A 14,428-nucleotide genomic window follows, 5' to 3' on the forward strand; every position below is an offset into this window, starting at 1 on the left:
ATTCCTCATCCCACCTCATCTGATTGAAGCCAAACCTTTTTAAAAAAAGAGGTCTTTTCCCAAAAGGAGCTGATAAAAGACATTTACAGCCTTGGAAGAGCAAATGTCCACCAGAGATCAGTTTTTCTATTCACTCATGGAATGGATCAGATCAAAAGAACAGGGACAACACAAACCCTAAAATGCACAGGTCCTCCCATGCCGAAACCATTTCTCAACCTTTTCTTTGCTAGATTGGGAGGGGGGGGCAAGACATCAGGGAAGAGAGATGTAACTTGGTTTACTGGACACTCCTAATCAAGCTCTAGTGCCTAGGATCGAAGATTAGTTGATTAAAATCCAATTTCAAAGCTTATTAACTTTTGAATGAGAAATTCTGCTATGGTGAGCTTACTTGGGCAAGCTATTTCTGGCTTGGCAGAAGTGGCTGTCAGGGAAAAACAGCTCTTTGCTTATCAGCACCCAGCTTAGATTAGACCCAGATGAGGCAAGAGGATTACACCTCCTCAGACCACTTTAAATCAAGACTAAATGAACAAGAGGACTTCCCTTAAGCTGGATATTAAAACCAGCTGGGCATTTCCCCTTCATGCCACCACAGCTCATTTGAAAGGCACGCAGAGCCTTTGTGTTGTTTTGCTAAGTTACCCAAATTTCACTTTCCTGCACGGTATTCTGGTCAGGCTGGCAAGTGACAGCTCTGAAGTCTCAAGGTATCTTCAGCCCACATCCTCCTTGCCCAAGCAACTCCTTCTCCTTACAGCAGCTGTGCCACCATGTCCAGCTCTGTCAAAAAGGCAGGAAAAGGGCAGGAAACCCTGGCACTGCCGGCTGAGAGAAGTGACAAGCCAAGCTGAGATCTGTTTGCCACAGGCTCTTTATCCTGAGGGACATAAATCCCAGCTCCTAACCAGGGATCCTTTCAGGATACCCAAGTATATTTTAAAACATGTAAGATACAGAGTCATGGAATCATTTAGGTTGGAAAAGACCTCTTAAGGTGTCGGGTGTAAGGTGCCAGTTCACCCCATCCCCTCCTGTTTGAGCTAATCCTCATACTGCTTGCACAGTTTCCCAGTTTCTCTGCTCTTTCTCAGACACAGCAACCACAAAGAAGATAACTGCAACACACAGCAAACTTTTTCAGGTGGTAAGGGCCCATTTCTCTTTTAGGTAGAGAGTTTTTCAGAACATCTCTCATCCAGGGAAACAAACAATGGGCTTCACCTCTCGTGCAGAAGGACTGAGTTTATCGGCCCAATGCAGTCATTGACAGGGACTCACACTTGTGTTGCAAAGGTCTGGGTCTGTCTCTTGTCCTGCTCACAGTGAAACACATGCTGTGTCCTCAGAAAGCACCAGAACAAGAGGAGGTTGCCACCAAAGCAGGAGGGAAAAGGCAATTCCTGCTGTTGTACTTAAAAGAGAGAAAGCAGCAGGCAGTGTGGGTGACCAAGTTTGTTTGAAGAGTGGTTGGTGACAGCTACATGACAAATACTTTGTCTCTCCGGGAGGCACCTCAGTAGCTTCTTTCCTCTCTCCTGCTGTGCTTCAGGAATCATGGACACATTGACCAGAGCAGCATGGTTGAAGGAATTCTGCCTCCAGACACTTTCAGACCCAACTGCAAACAGCCATCAGATCAGTAAATGACACTGCAAACACCAACATCTCCCTGGTTCAATTAAATCTTATCTTTAACCAAGGAAAAAGGAAAACAGCCTTGCAACCTGCCTCAGGTACACATGAAGTATGCAGGAGCTCTTCAAAAGGATTCCTGCTCCTGTAGATCAGGCACAGGCTTTCAGAAGAAGAAAATCGGTTATTTCCACACATTTTTTGCACTGTTCAACCAGGTTCCTGTTACACACAGTGCCTCCAGGGGAGGAAGCCGTGTGGACAGCACAAAGCAGAGGCCTCCCCCATCCCTGACAAACCCTGAGCATGTGATAACAGAGAGACAAGGGTACAGCTGCAAACTTCACCTCCACATGGGCACAGCAGGGATCAAGCCTCTGAAACCAAGCCCACAGAAAACTTTGAACACAGAGAAAAAACGTTGGCATAGAAGTGTTGCAGCATGAGACCTCCCTGCTGGTGGTGAGGCCACTCTTGCCTTGGGGAAAGAGCAATGTGTGTCTGCCCTAGACCACAGAGAGGTCAGGATGGAAAGGCACAGAAGTTTCTTCTGTGAGTAAAAAGCAGTTTTTTAAACTACCTCTAGAAGGAGAACCTGACTCTCGTGTTATTCAGCCCACACCACCACACCAGCCCAAAGGGCTAAGGGTGCCCACCCAGCCTGGAGGTCAGCATGGGTCTGAGTGCCACCCTGGAGCTCCACCTTGTGCCCCCAGGAGCAGCAGCCCTGCTCCCCCCTGCAAGCCTGCCTTGTGTATTCCAGCAGCAAGCTACAACTGAGCTGTGAAATAACACTTGGAAGCAAAGCAACACCAGATCAGCCAGGCAAACGCTGAGGAGAGGTGACAGTAACAAGGAAGGTTATGTTTAGCTTCACATCTGTGCTGTTTGGAAGCTCTCTTCACAGGGAAGGAAAAAATAGCTTAAGAATAAATCTTTTACTTGGAAAACATCCAGCCTGGGAATAAAAAACAAGAGTCTAAGAGAATGAGTAATTGGATGGAGAAAGATTGTGGAGCAGTGAGGTCAGGGCATGCAAGGAGCACAAAGGAAGGACCACCAGGACAGGAAAGATTTGAGGAGAGCAGCCATCTTTGGGGCAGACTCCAGCTGTCTCACCAGGATCATCTTTTGGAGGGGAAAGAACAAAGCTCTGTGCTGCCTCCTCTTTGCAGAAACCACACTCCTACAACAGCGGGAACCATCTCCTTTCTTCCCTGGGCTCTTCCCTCCCAAAGCTCAGCAGAAAGCCAGATGCCAGGCAGGAACTGGGAGCTACTGGTGAAGGAAGCCCAGTGTGGAAGACATGGAAAGTCACTGAATCTGGGACTCATTTTGGAGCCAGCCACTCCACACAGTATTCTAACATCATGGAGTCCACCTGCATCTCCTCTGAAATGCCCCAGTCCCTCCTTCTCTGTCCTCGCCCAGCCCCACCTGAATCCCATCCTAGTGCAGCAGGAAGTGCCAGCACTGGCATAGAAAGGCACACCCTGTTGGCTCAGGACCATTTCAAGCACACATCATTGCAGGCACATTCCCATTTAGTTTTCCAGTGCCCCAGGAGCCAACGCACCATGGCAGCAACAGGATGCTTCTCTGCCCAGCCCAGTCCCAAGCAAGCAGCACCATGCTTGGTTAAAGTGCCAGACAAACAACCATCCAGGCCACGTAAGCCAGCTCCAGACAGGCTTGCTAGGGATATTTCCCCATTACTGCTTCAGTGCCATGTGAGAGATCTGAGTCCTGCTGCATTAGAGGTGCTTGAAAATCCAATTTCCTTCCCCAAAAAATGAGGCATGTTTGCACCTGCCTCAACCCCCCTGCACCCTGCATAAGGTTGGAGCAACCGGCTAAGCAATGAGTGCAAAGCCCACATGGCATTAATCCTCCATGCTCATATCAGAAATCCAAATCTCTAATTTACTTCATCCTGAAGTCACTTAAATGTAAGCATCACTCCTGGTCCTACTTCTGTATTTATTTTTCAGGTTGCAGATATAATTGTTATACTGAGGGTGCCTTAGTTGTGATTATAAATACCCAAACTCCCATGCCTATGTATATGCAGGCACGCATCCACACACACTCATTCTTCTACCTCTTGAGAAATGGGTCTGTTCCGCTTTCTTCTGCTACTGATAAAATATTGATTAGGGAATTTGAAAATTTGAAATGATTTAGGAGTCCCTGGATGGGAAACGTAATGTACTGTGCCAGTCGCATTATGAGCCATCCATCACCTGTCAGCAAGCAGCAAGAAAGTGACAGAATCAATACAAACGTGTCTGAAGATGGGTTTAATTCATTTCCCTTCCCCCTCAGGCCATGGCTGGAGCATCCCAGCCGGAGGAGGAGGAAGCTCAGTAACACCAGCCCAAACTCAATCCACCCAAAGTGCAGGGGGGTTAGCTTCTTCCTTGGCAGTCCAACCACACCAGGGCCAACATGGGTGACCTTGGCCACATTCCCAGGCCAGCCAGCCAGGAATTTGTAAATCAGATCCTGAGAGCTGCATTCAGCTGCCCTTGTGCCCTAGGGTACCTGCAACATCCACGTGGGTCACAGCACCTGCACAGCTCCTACTAGAAACTGCTTTGATTGGCTTGGGCAGGTTGTTATTTGTCCCTAAAGCCTCCCCATGGGTGGTAATTCCAGTCTGTCCCAGCACATTTTACGCCATGAAACACTCCCATAGATTGGCCTGCTTTCAGAGGGACCAGACTGGCCAGCAGACAGTGTGAATCTCTCCTTGCTTCCCTACTTCCCTTCTGCATCACCCACCTTTAGTCAGCACGGCCTGATCCAGCTCCTCGTTCCTCAAGCATTTGTTGTTCTTACTCTCACCAAGAGTTTTAAAATAAAATTTTAAAAATATATTAAGGGGTGAGCAGAATCCATCCATAGGGCGATCCATCATCCTCCCGCATTTTGCAGATGGATTCAATTGGCCTGTGATCCTGTTTTGCAGATTCCCTTGGAGAACTGTAATTCATCCTGCAAGGCATTTCAAATGAGACTGGACAGAGCACCAGAGAAATGACAGGAGTCGGGTGCCCTGCCGTGCTCCCCAGGAGCAGGGGGGGTGACCAGGCAGGCTATTGCTCATGTCTGATTACAGCTAATTATTGCAGGGCACACCGCAGGAGGTGATGGCAGCACAAGGGCAGCTCAGACAAGCCAGCAGAGTTCCCCAATGCTGCTCCTTAACTCATGCCAGCCCACTGTGGGCTGTGTTGGGCAGCAGCATTAACCCTGGCTGTAGAGCACCCAGTGTGGCACAAGGGATGTCCCACAGCACAAAACAACTTTGGACCTGCCAGCTGTGGGTGGAAGAGCCAACAGCCTGCTGGGTAGGAAGAGGAGGATCTCCAAGCTTCCACCCTGACTGGCTCTTTGTCCTGACAGGAGCCTGACAGACATCCCTCCGCTCTTCCTGACATCTTTCAAGGCTTCAGGAAGGTGGCACAGGCCAATGGATACAGGAGCAAGCACTCCTCTTCTGGGCAGCATGTTTCTCCTCTGTTCTTTGGCTGATGATGTGGCTGCAGGTAGGACTTCTTGGACAAAACTTCCTCATTTACTTTGATTTTAACTCCATTATTTAATAGACTGCAAAACCCTTAATGTGGGAGTCTCAGCTACTGCGACTGTGCAATTCACTCCAGCTACATCCCCTCTACCTCACCATCCCTATTAGACTCAATAAACGGTTCCAAATCCAGCAGAAGTGCTCTATTTGCTGCCTAGTATACCATATAATCTTTTCCAGAGGTAGTATTGATCTTATTAAACCTGCAGCCATCGAGTCCTCCAATGTGTCTCAGCATTTGCTTGCCTACAGCAAAGCAAAGCACCTCTTCCAACCCCACAGCAGCATGCAGATGACAGCACCAGCCTACACTGACCCGGAGACAAGAGGATCAGTGCATTCCTGAGAACAATTTAATAGTCAGTAGAGCCATGGCTTTAGGGTATTTAGTCAGAAGCAATATCCCGTCTCAAAAAGAAATGTCTGAGTAATTCTAACTGTAAGGGACAGAAATTAGGGACTAATTCAGGCCGTAACAGGTACTGAATGCTGAGTCCAGAAGCAGCTCTGCTCGTGGCTAATGGATTTTGCACACTGAGACTGGCTCAGGGCTCTCAGCTCATCCCCCCAGAACACTCACAAGATTCACTTGCAGCCACTTTGCCAAATTTTCCTCACCCATCCATAAAGGGAGAAACTCATGAGATTATTTGCACGGTCCTCTCCAAACAAGCAACCCTTCCCACAGCACAGAAGCTTGCTCCTGATGACAGAGGAGAGGCTGTAGGAGGCTAGGCAAGGAAAGCAGCATTAAGATGCAAAGCACAGAGCTGGAATTCTAAAAAAAAGGATATATATCCACATCTGTATGTGCAGGTACATGAAGCTCACCAATTTGAGGGAACACAGCACCACGGTGTGCTGGGAAGGCAGAGGCACAGAGCACAGGCTAACCAGATGTTTGTCTGACAGAGCCTCAGCTCTGGGTTATGTTCCCAGGCTGCCCTGGCAGCAGCATCCAAGGAGAGGACAGATGGCAGCTCCACAGCAGAGCATTAGGACTGTGACTCGTGTCTTTCCTCCAGACAAGGCTCTGGTGCTGCCAGCTTAGAGCAGGCACTGCAGGAAGGGGTGATAAGTGGCCACTGTCTGGCCCAGAGGCGCTGGGGTGCCAAGCAGAGGGGAGAAGGAGGCACAGCTTCCACCCCTTTGACATTGGTGCTGACCCAGTTGTGTCAGCCCATCCGTCACCCTGCTGGCTCCTGCCGGGGCCCCAGGACCTGCAAAGGTGGCTACATGTGTTGGACTATTTGTCTTCTCAGGTTCTGGGGACACGGGGGCTGACAGCCCTATCAATTATCTCACAAAGCAGAGCCCTAACACAGCCCCAGAGAGCAGGACAGGGAATAACCCCAGGGAATGAGAAAATGTCAGAACCACGTGGCTCCCAGTTTCCCAGGGAAAGGCAAAGCACCAGTACAGCCTGAGAAATTAAATCTTTGCAAGAAGTATGTGGGGAAGAACCCTGGAAGCTGAAGCTCTCAGTTATCACCTGCCATCTCTTCTTAGACAAAAGTAAGCTGCTTCTACAACAGGCATTTTCAACACTGACCTATTAAGCTTTGTCCTGGGATGTGCCCAGGCTGGGAGACCTAAACTTCTCCTGCACCAAGCCCAACTAACCCTCCAGCCTTCAAGAAGGCACATCAGTGCTCTGAGAACCAGCCACCCACTCACACACTGCTACGAAGAGGAAGAAACACTGATCCAACAGCCCAAAGAAGTAATTCAAACCTACATGATGCCCACACATGCTGGAAGCAGCAGGTAGGGCCCTGGACCTCTGTGCCAGAGGAAAACCACGATATATGGTTTTCATATAACACAACAACATCTCATCAAGATGCTGAAAGCACCAGGCACAGAGGTCAGAGGACTAAGAAATGTACTACAAGTCCTCAGAACACATCAGTGGGATGTCACATCATTTTATTCTAAAGAACAGCTGAAGGAGTGCCCTGCTCCCCACATTGCCAAACCAAGGCTCCTCCAGCCAGTGCAAGTATTTCTAGAGCACACATACACCCAAGCTGTGCATCAAGGCAGCTCCTGGCTTCCCCCATAAGCTGGTTTTTAGGTAGGGATCCCCACGTGAGTGATTACAGCCCAGCTTATCACTGTCACCCAAAGCTGCCCACCTGCCCTGCCAACACCTCCAGCAGAGCAGGATCCCAGCCAGCCCCAATTCCAGGATCTTCCCCAGCCGTTCAAGAAACAGGCAGAAGGCAGAGCCTGAGCCAAGGCTTTGTAAAATAGAGCGTGTCGTAGGTGGAGAGGAGGGGAGACAGCTCTTTGAGCAAGTAATTTCAATTGCCTTGAGAAAACAGGTTGTTAAAATGATAGAAATAAATGGGTTGTTTGAGCAGCCTCAGAAATGCTTTCAGGGAAAGCTTCCAGGTAGGAACATTGATTGCAAATACTTATTAACTGCTCCTTCATTATCAAAGAGATGTGATACATATGTTTACAAATTTTGATACATTTTTATTAAAACTGCTTAACTGTTTGGTTCTCTAAACCTTCCCAGAGGAACTGTCACCAAGCAACTCCCTAAACACAACTTCCACTCCTGCACAGGCAGGCGTGGGCACCGCAGGAGCCACTGGAGCATCTGCCCGTACTGAGGAACACGTGGCACCAGTGCTAGACCCAAAATGGCCCTTTGATCCCAAAAAAGGAGGCTCTCACTTCAGAAGATGTGTGATTGGGTCACTCACCCACCTTTGTCCACTTGTGAAAGCCAACAGCCGAGAGACTGTAGGCCCCTCTAACTCAGCCTTGTCTCCCACAGGAAATGGGCTTGATGCTAATGGCAAGAACCAAAGAGAAGTTGGAAGTGTTTTCCCAGGATGATTCTCCAGCTCCAAGCAGCCCAGCACTTACAAACTCCCAAGCTGTAAATTGCTTCAGGGCTGTGTTTAAGCCCATCATCAAGAGTTATCTGCCATGAAATTGCCAAGTTCACTTTTAAAGGTTTGTGATATTTTTTGGCCGCCACAACATCCCAGGACAACACATTTCCAAGGCTGAATTAGGTCTCTCCACACACACAACATGTAAAGCTATTTGATTTAAACCTGAAGTCCAATATTTTCTTACCCTGCAGGAGACAATAACCTTCTAATCATCTTCTTGGGTGATTTTATCCACGTCTCAAGTCCTCCTTGTTGATGCTTTTCCCAAGCTGGTGAGTACTGACCTAGACTACCCTCAGAGGGAAGCGGTGACACCAAGTTATATAAAGCACAGCTCCTTGCTCTTGCCAACATCTTCTCCAGCAGCAACATCAAGCGTGAGCGATGCCCTGTGCTGGGACAAGTGTTCTCCTCTGGGGCTCCTCCCTGGAGCTGCTCTTCCAGGGGAGAATCTGAAGGGCTGTTTATTTTAAGCAGGCTAGAGAGAGACACAGGCAGAAGATGGGTGAGGAGGATCCCTGCCTCAGGTCACTGCTTCAACAAGAGACATGATTTCCCTCTGAGAAAGCCTGTGCCAGAGGGATGCACAGATTGTCACCTCCTGGCTACTTGGGCAGGAGCTTCTGCCCAAAGAGGCATCATGCTGATGGCCAGATTCCTGCAGGCTTCCACAGCCTCCATCAGCCTGCTGGAAGAAAGGGGTCCTGCCAGGCCTTTTCCAGTAATCCTGCCTGAGGACTGCAATGTCCCAGCCACAAACAACCCTCTGAGTACACAAGGAGCACAGTGATGCTGGTATGGTGTGCAAGCTCCACCTGCCACAGAGATCACAGCCAGTGCACCAACACATTTTGTTTTCAGAAGCTGAAAACCCTGGTGTGCTGCCAAGTCGTGGATTCTTCATCATTAGCACCTTGCCTAAGAGTACACACAGCACGGCTGGGGTTTGCAGGAGAAAATGGGAAATATCCTCTCTCCCTGTTAGAGAACACTTCATCACAACAGGGAACCCAGCAGGGCCCAAAGCAGAGACTCACAGGTACAAACTGACAGGCACAGTACACCCCATGGCTTGCATTCCCCAGGGAACACCTCCTACCAGCTCGAGCCCCAGAAAAGCAGTTACACCTCTCTATACACATTGCCTCGGTGTTGTGATTCTTGTACCACTAAAGACAGGGGTGTGTTTGGGCCTTCAGCACTGCTGCAGGGTCACAAAATGGAACCAAACTCTTTGCCACAAAAGCTCAAGTCACACAGTGGGCCAAACCTAGGCTTACATCTTAGCCACACACCTTCCACAGACATCTTTGCCAGATAATGCAATTCATCAGTCCAACAATGCTGTACCCTACATTGTTCAGTCCTAATCCAGCACCTGCAAATCCCACTGAGGGGTGGAACAGAGCATCTCTGTGACCAGCAGTCAAGCACACACAAAGCTTTGGGCTTGTCTGTACTGCCCAGGCATTATTTCCCCCATGGAGAGAATGCAGTGGAAGGACTTTTCAGACACACAGACCTCCTCCCTCCCTCGCTGCAACTGTGTGGTCCCAGGGGCCTTAATTATCCAGGATCCTTCTTGCAGGGAGCTGCTCTGTGGGAACATTTGCATGTTTGACTCCTCTGGACAAGTTCTGAGGCAGGCAGCTAATCCTCTCCCAGGTCTCAATGTCATATCAATTTTCCCGTTCGAAGCTGAGCTCTCTCCATCAGGGGTTTTAAACTAATGAGACGTACTGAGGCCTTCAACTCTGGGAATATCAAATGCAGTGGGATTCAATTTCATTTGATTTTCCTGTGGTTTTCCCTTTGTAATTAACACCAGACAGCATGCAACTTCTCTTCATCCTACCACTGGATACCATCTCCTCTCAAGACAAACATGTCAGGAAAGGTGATACTCCTACCCTACGCTGTCAAAAGCATAATAATTCTTTTTTTTTTTTTGCTTCCTTCCCTCCAGCATGAATATAATGCACATCCTCAAGGTACTATGCAGACCCTTATATCTCCAAGAGCAGTGGCACAGATCCCTCAGGGTTCACAGCCCCTCCTACTTCTTACTCATACAGATTATGCTCCAGAAACACCGGTGCATGGGCACAAGCTCTGAAAGGATTTAATGGGACAGTCTTTCCTGAAATCCTTAGAGGGCTGACAGTGTCCAATGTGCCCTAGCAAAGATGAGGAAACATGAGTCATGGAATCATTAAGGTTGAAAAAGACCTCTAAGACAATCAAGTCCAACTGTATCTGTTTCCATGTGCACCCTTTCCAAAGGCAGCCCAGTAGTCTTCTTACTACAGCAGGTTTCCCACACTGCTAAGACACACAGCTGCCACTGGCCATTGGCTTAGAGATCACACAAGCCAATATCCACTTTTCTTAAAAAAAAAAACCTACAAGAGCTCAGTTTTGCCACATCTGGCCAGGACCTGCAAAAACAGCAATGCTCTGCTTGATCAGAGGGGTTTGGGACAGTCCCTCAGTGTAGCAAGGGGCTGTACAGCAAAATAACACAGTGCAAAAACCTGATCAAGAGGCAGCTCCTACAGGCACTGTTACATGAAGGTTTTGAGGGAGAATGTGTATCTTTTGGTGTCCATTACTAAACCTAGACACTGCCAACATCCTATGGCCTCAACCCAGCAGAAATCCCTGCAGAAGGGCTCTCCTGCAACCTCTCTAGACAGAAACAGATCTGAGGCAGGAAGGGAAGATACTGCTGTAAGCAAAAGCAGGTCAGATCTGCATTACACCAAGAGTGAAGCAGATCCTTCTCCACAGTTAGGAAAATAAAGGTCACCAACCTTCTGCCTCATACACCTTGACCCTGGACTCTCACTGCAGGAGCTACATCAGGGTTCAGAGCAAGACCTGGGATTGTCTCTACCGTTCAAGCAGATATATTAAACACACTCTTCTTAAAGGCACAGCATATTGCATGATCTATTCTAAGTTAGCATGTAAAATACCTCATTTTTTTCAAAGAAAAAACTGTTTTGTTTACCATAACTCAGTTGTCACGTTGACTTTTCTTCACAGAATAGCAGAATCTGGAAGGGACTTACCTGGACTAATGCAGTCTGCAAATTTAAAACCATGCTCCTCCTTTGCATAGCTATAACAGCCACATCCCATTTCTTACAGTGATTTCCATACCAATAGCCCAAAATGACCATTTCAAGAGATGTTGCATTGCATCTGCCCCAATGCCAGTTCCACCTTGGAAAATATTTATGTTAGGAAAATATTAGGTTCATTAACCGGATGATTTGCCGCCTGAAGCTGCATCCAACAAACTCTCCTGTACCTGCAGCACGCCCATAGACGTTTGAGGGATGAATCCCTCCCCTGTTAATGCTGCTTTGGAAAACACCAGCCCAGCCTCTCACTGCTGTGCCAGGAGCCTGCAAGTTCCAAGTGTTGAGCATCACCTCAGAGCAGAGTTCAGCACCACTTTATTATCGCTCCATCACAGAGTTCCCCGTGCTGCCTGGCAGCTCCAAATGAGCCCTCCACGCTGTGACAGCACCAGGACCACCGAGCTTTCATCAATATTCATGTCCCAGTGACACTCCAGAGAGCACTGGAAGCTCGTTTCCCCCAGCAGATCATTAAACAAAGGGCAAGAGTGACCTTGCAGGACCAGCTGCGTCACTGATGTCACCAGGAGCTGAAGGGACAGAGACAGGGTCATCACCCAGCACTTCTTTTAATAAATAACAGCTCTAAATGAGCATGGCCTTGCCATGCCCAGCGGGACCCACGTGAGACTGGAAGCATCAGGGACAAAGATGCCCAAACTGCAATGTGCCTCCTCTCAGCAAACCCTGACCAGGGGGATGCTGGTGGAAGAAGCAAAACCCACCCAAACAGGGCTGTAAATCTGAATTAAATTGCTGTTTCAGGCATAGTTATCCCACTGCAGGGAACACACACAACTCCCTCCAAGGGCAGGAGCATTTAGGAGCACCCCAGGGCTTCCTGGAATGCTGCATCCCAGCTCAGGGTGTTTAGCAGAGAGCTTCCCCAGGCTGTACTACAGCACTCCACATGCAGAGACTGGATTACAAACCCTAATTGCTGCCATCCATCACATTAACAATTAGCATCATGTTAATGCATTTCCACTGCTCTCGGGGGAGGATGGAGAAGGAAAAGGGAGTCTTAGTCCCAGTTTACCTCGAGTTCACTGGGAGGCCACAAAAAAGCAACTCCCAGGCAAACTTTCCACATACCCAGGTTCCTTGGGATATTCCCAACCCCTGAAAAAGCCCCATAGGAAAAAAATCAGCTCATTCAGCCCTCCCAATCCAAGCAGACAGCTGCCCTACCTTCATGTTTCCACATAGAGAAAGTAGCTAATGGAAAATCACCCCTCACTAAAAATGAGACAGCCTTGGGTGGAAGATGCCAGAGACTCTTGATACCCAACTCAGGTGCACCAGTTAAGGCCGATTCAGCCTCTAAACTCTTCTGTGAGCCTTGATCTCCAAATGTCCAAACGTGGTATCAAGAGAGCAACAGGCAAGCAAAGAACCTCCTGTACCCCACGTGCATGGCTGCACACTGAGTCTAAGGGGATTTGCAGCACTCTCTACTTCAGAAAAGTTTTGATTCCTTACAACTTCAAGGGGATGAAGTGCAGAAGAAGAGTAATATTTATACATGTGCTTGAATGGCAGAGACAGCCCCAGGTCTTGGTCTGAACCCTTATGTAGCCCCTGCACTAAGAGTCCAGGGTAAAGGTGTATGGAATAGAAGAAGAGTCAGAAACCAAAAATCTGAGGAGCAAATCTAAAATCACAGGATTTATTTTTTAAATTATTTGCCAGCTCTGCAACTTCCACATGAAAAAATGTCCCCTGTATTTATAATTTTCCTCTGAAAAAGAGATTGCCTGAGCAGCAGGATAGACCATGTTCAGTCTTGGAAGAGCAGGATGTCCAAGCCCTGAGGTGAAAGATTTGCACACTCACACCCCTTTAAACCAACTCAAAGGACTGTAGGGCAGCAAAAAGCCTCTGCAAGGCCAAAAAGCAAGGTACAGACCCCCCAAAGAGCTGCCCTTAGGAGCTGGCTAGATCTTGCATAACCACGTCTACCCCACAGGCTCGTGCCCACAGCTCCCCACACGCTCCGTCAGGGACAGGTTTCAGCCCCACAGCCCACCCCACAGGCTCATGCCCGCAGCTCCCCACACAGCCTGTCAAGGGCAGGTAGCAGCCCCCGTGCCCACGGCTCCCAGCGCAGACCCTCTGGCGGCGCCTCCCCCATCGCCATGAGCCTGCGCTTTAACCCTCACACCGCGACACGCCCTCCGCCCCCTTCCGACCAATGGGCGACTCTTAATCAGCATATAACCGCAATGCAAGCCGGTAGAATCAGCGTCTCACCCTAACTTAGAAGCAGCCAGGTCAGCCAGCCTTTATATAGCGGCGGAAGTGCGCCGAACAGCGTCCGGGGGAAGCTCACTGCCGAGGCCACCCACGGGGTGCGCGTCACCCGCGCCCCGCCTCGGGGAAGGTCTGAGGGAAGGGCCGCCCGCGGCCCCAGCAGGGCCCCGCCCGCGACGGGCGGGTGAGCCACCAGCAAGGGGGGGCGCCGCGCGGGCCGGCCCGGGCAGGAGAAGCCGCGGCGGTTCCTCCACGGGGAGCCCCGGCGGATGCTCATGGCCCCGCGGTGCTTTGAGACAGACTCACGGCCGGCGCGCTGAGTCCAATGGGTGAGGTGGGGCAGCGCCCCATAACCCAATTCAGACTACTCTCCCCCGGACACCCTTTTTTACTTTCACTTTTTCGCCATCCTTCTACCCCCATTACCTTTCCCTCCTCCCACCCTCCTTTCCTTCCCCACACAGCTCAGTGTTCCACCTTACTTATTACTGACTTCTACTAGCCTCTACTTATTCCTGACTTCAACCCCTCAAACCTGGAGGCCAGCAGAGGGCAACAAAGATTAAGGAGCATTTCGCTTATGAAGAAAGGGTGAGTGAGTGAAGAGAGGGGATTTTGTTTAAATATCTATGTGTAAATAACTAAACGTTAGCAAAGAAATTAAAAAGAAATACTGGAGTGGACTTCAGGAACCACAATGAGTTATGCAAACCAGACCTAAATTTTGTAAAAGTGGAAGGTAGAGGCCTGCGTTCCCACCTGAATCACCAAATTATTCACCAGCCTCACACCCCCCAGTTACTGACTTTTAAACTCAGAAACCTCCCCTTTATTTTACAACACTCTCCACCAAGCAAGCCCAACCATTCCTACTCCATCCA

The 14,428-nt window shown here is 49.2% G+C and overlaps 1 protein-coding gene across 8 annotated transcripts in view; it reads right to left on the minus strand.

Annotated features, from left to right (window-relative positions):
* Positions 1 to 13,925, minus strand: part of LOC106629549 (uncharacterized) — a 119,552-nt gene extending 105,627 nt beyond the window's left edge. For all 8 annotated transcript variants that reach the window (XR_012581439.1, XR_012581438.1, XR_012581437.1 and 5 more), the window contains exon 1: positions 13,548 to 13,925. The gene's annotated coding sequence lies outside the window, so the exon portion shown is untranslated. The remainder of the gene's footprint in view (positions 1 to 13,547) is intronic.
* Between the last annotated feature and the right edge of the window lie 503 nt (positions 13,926 to 14,428).

Source organism: Zonotrichia albicollis, chromosome 8 (assembly GCF_047830755.1).
Source record: "Zonotrichia albicollis isolate bZonAlb1 chromosome 8, bZonAlb1.hap1, whole genome shotgun sequence".
Lineage (NCBI taxonomy): Eukaryota > Metazoa > Chordata > Aves > Passeriformes > Passerellidae > Zonotrichia > Zonotrichia albicollis.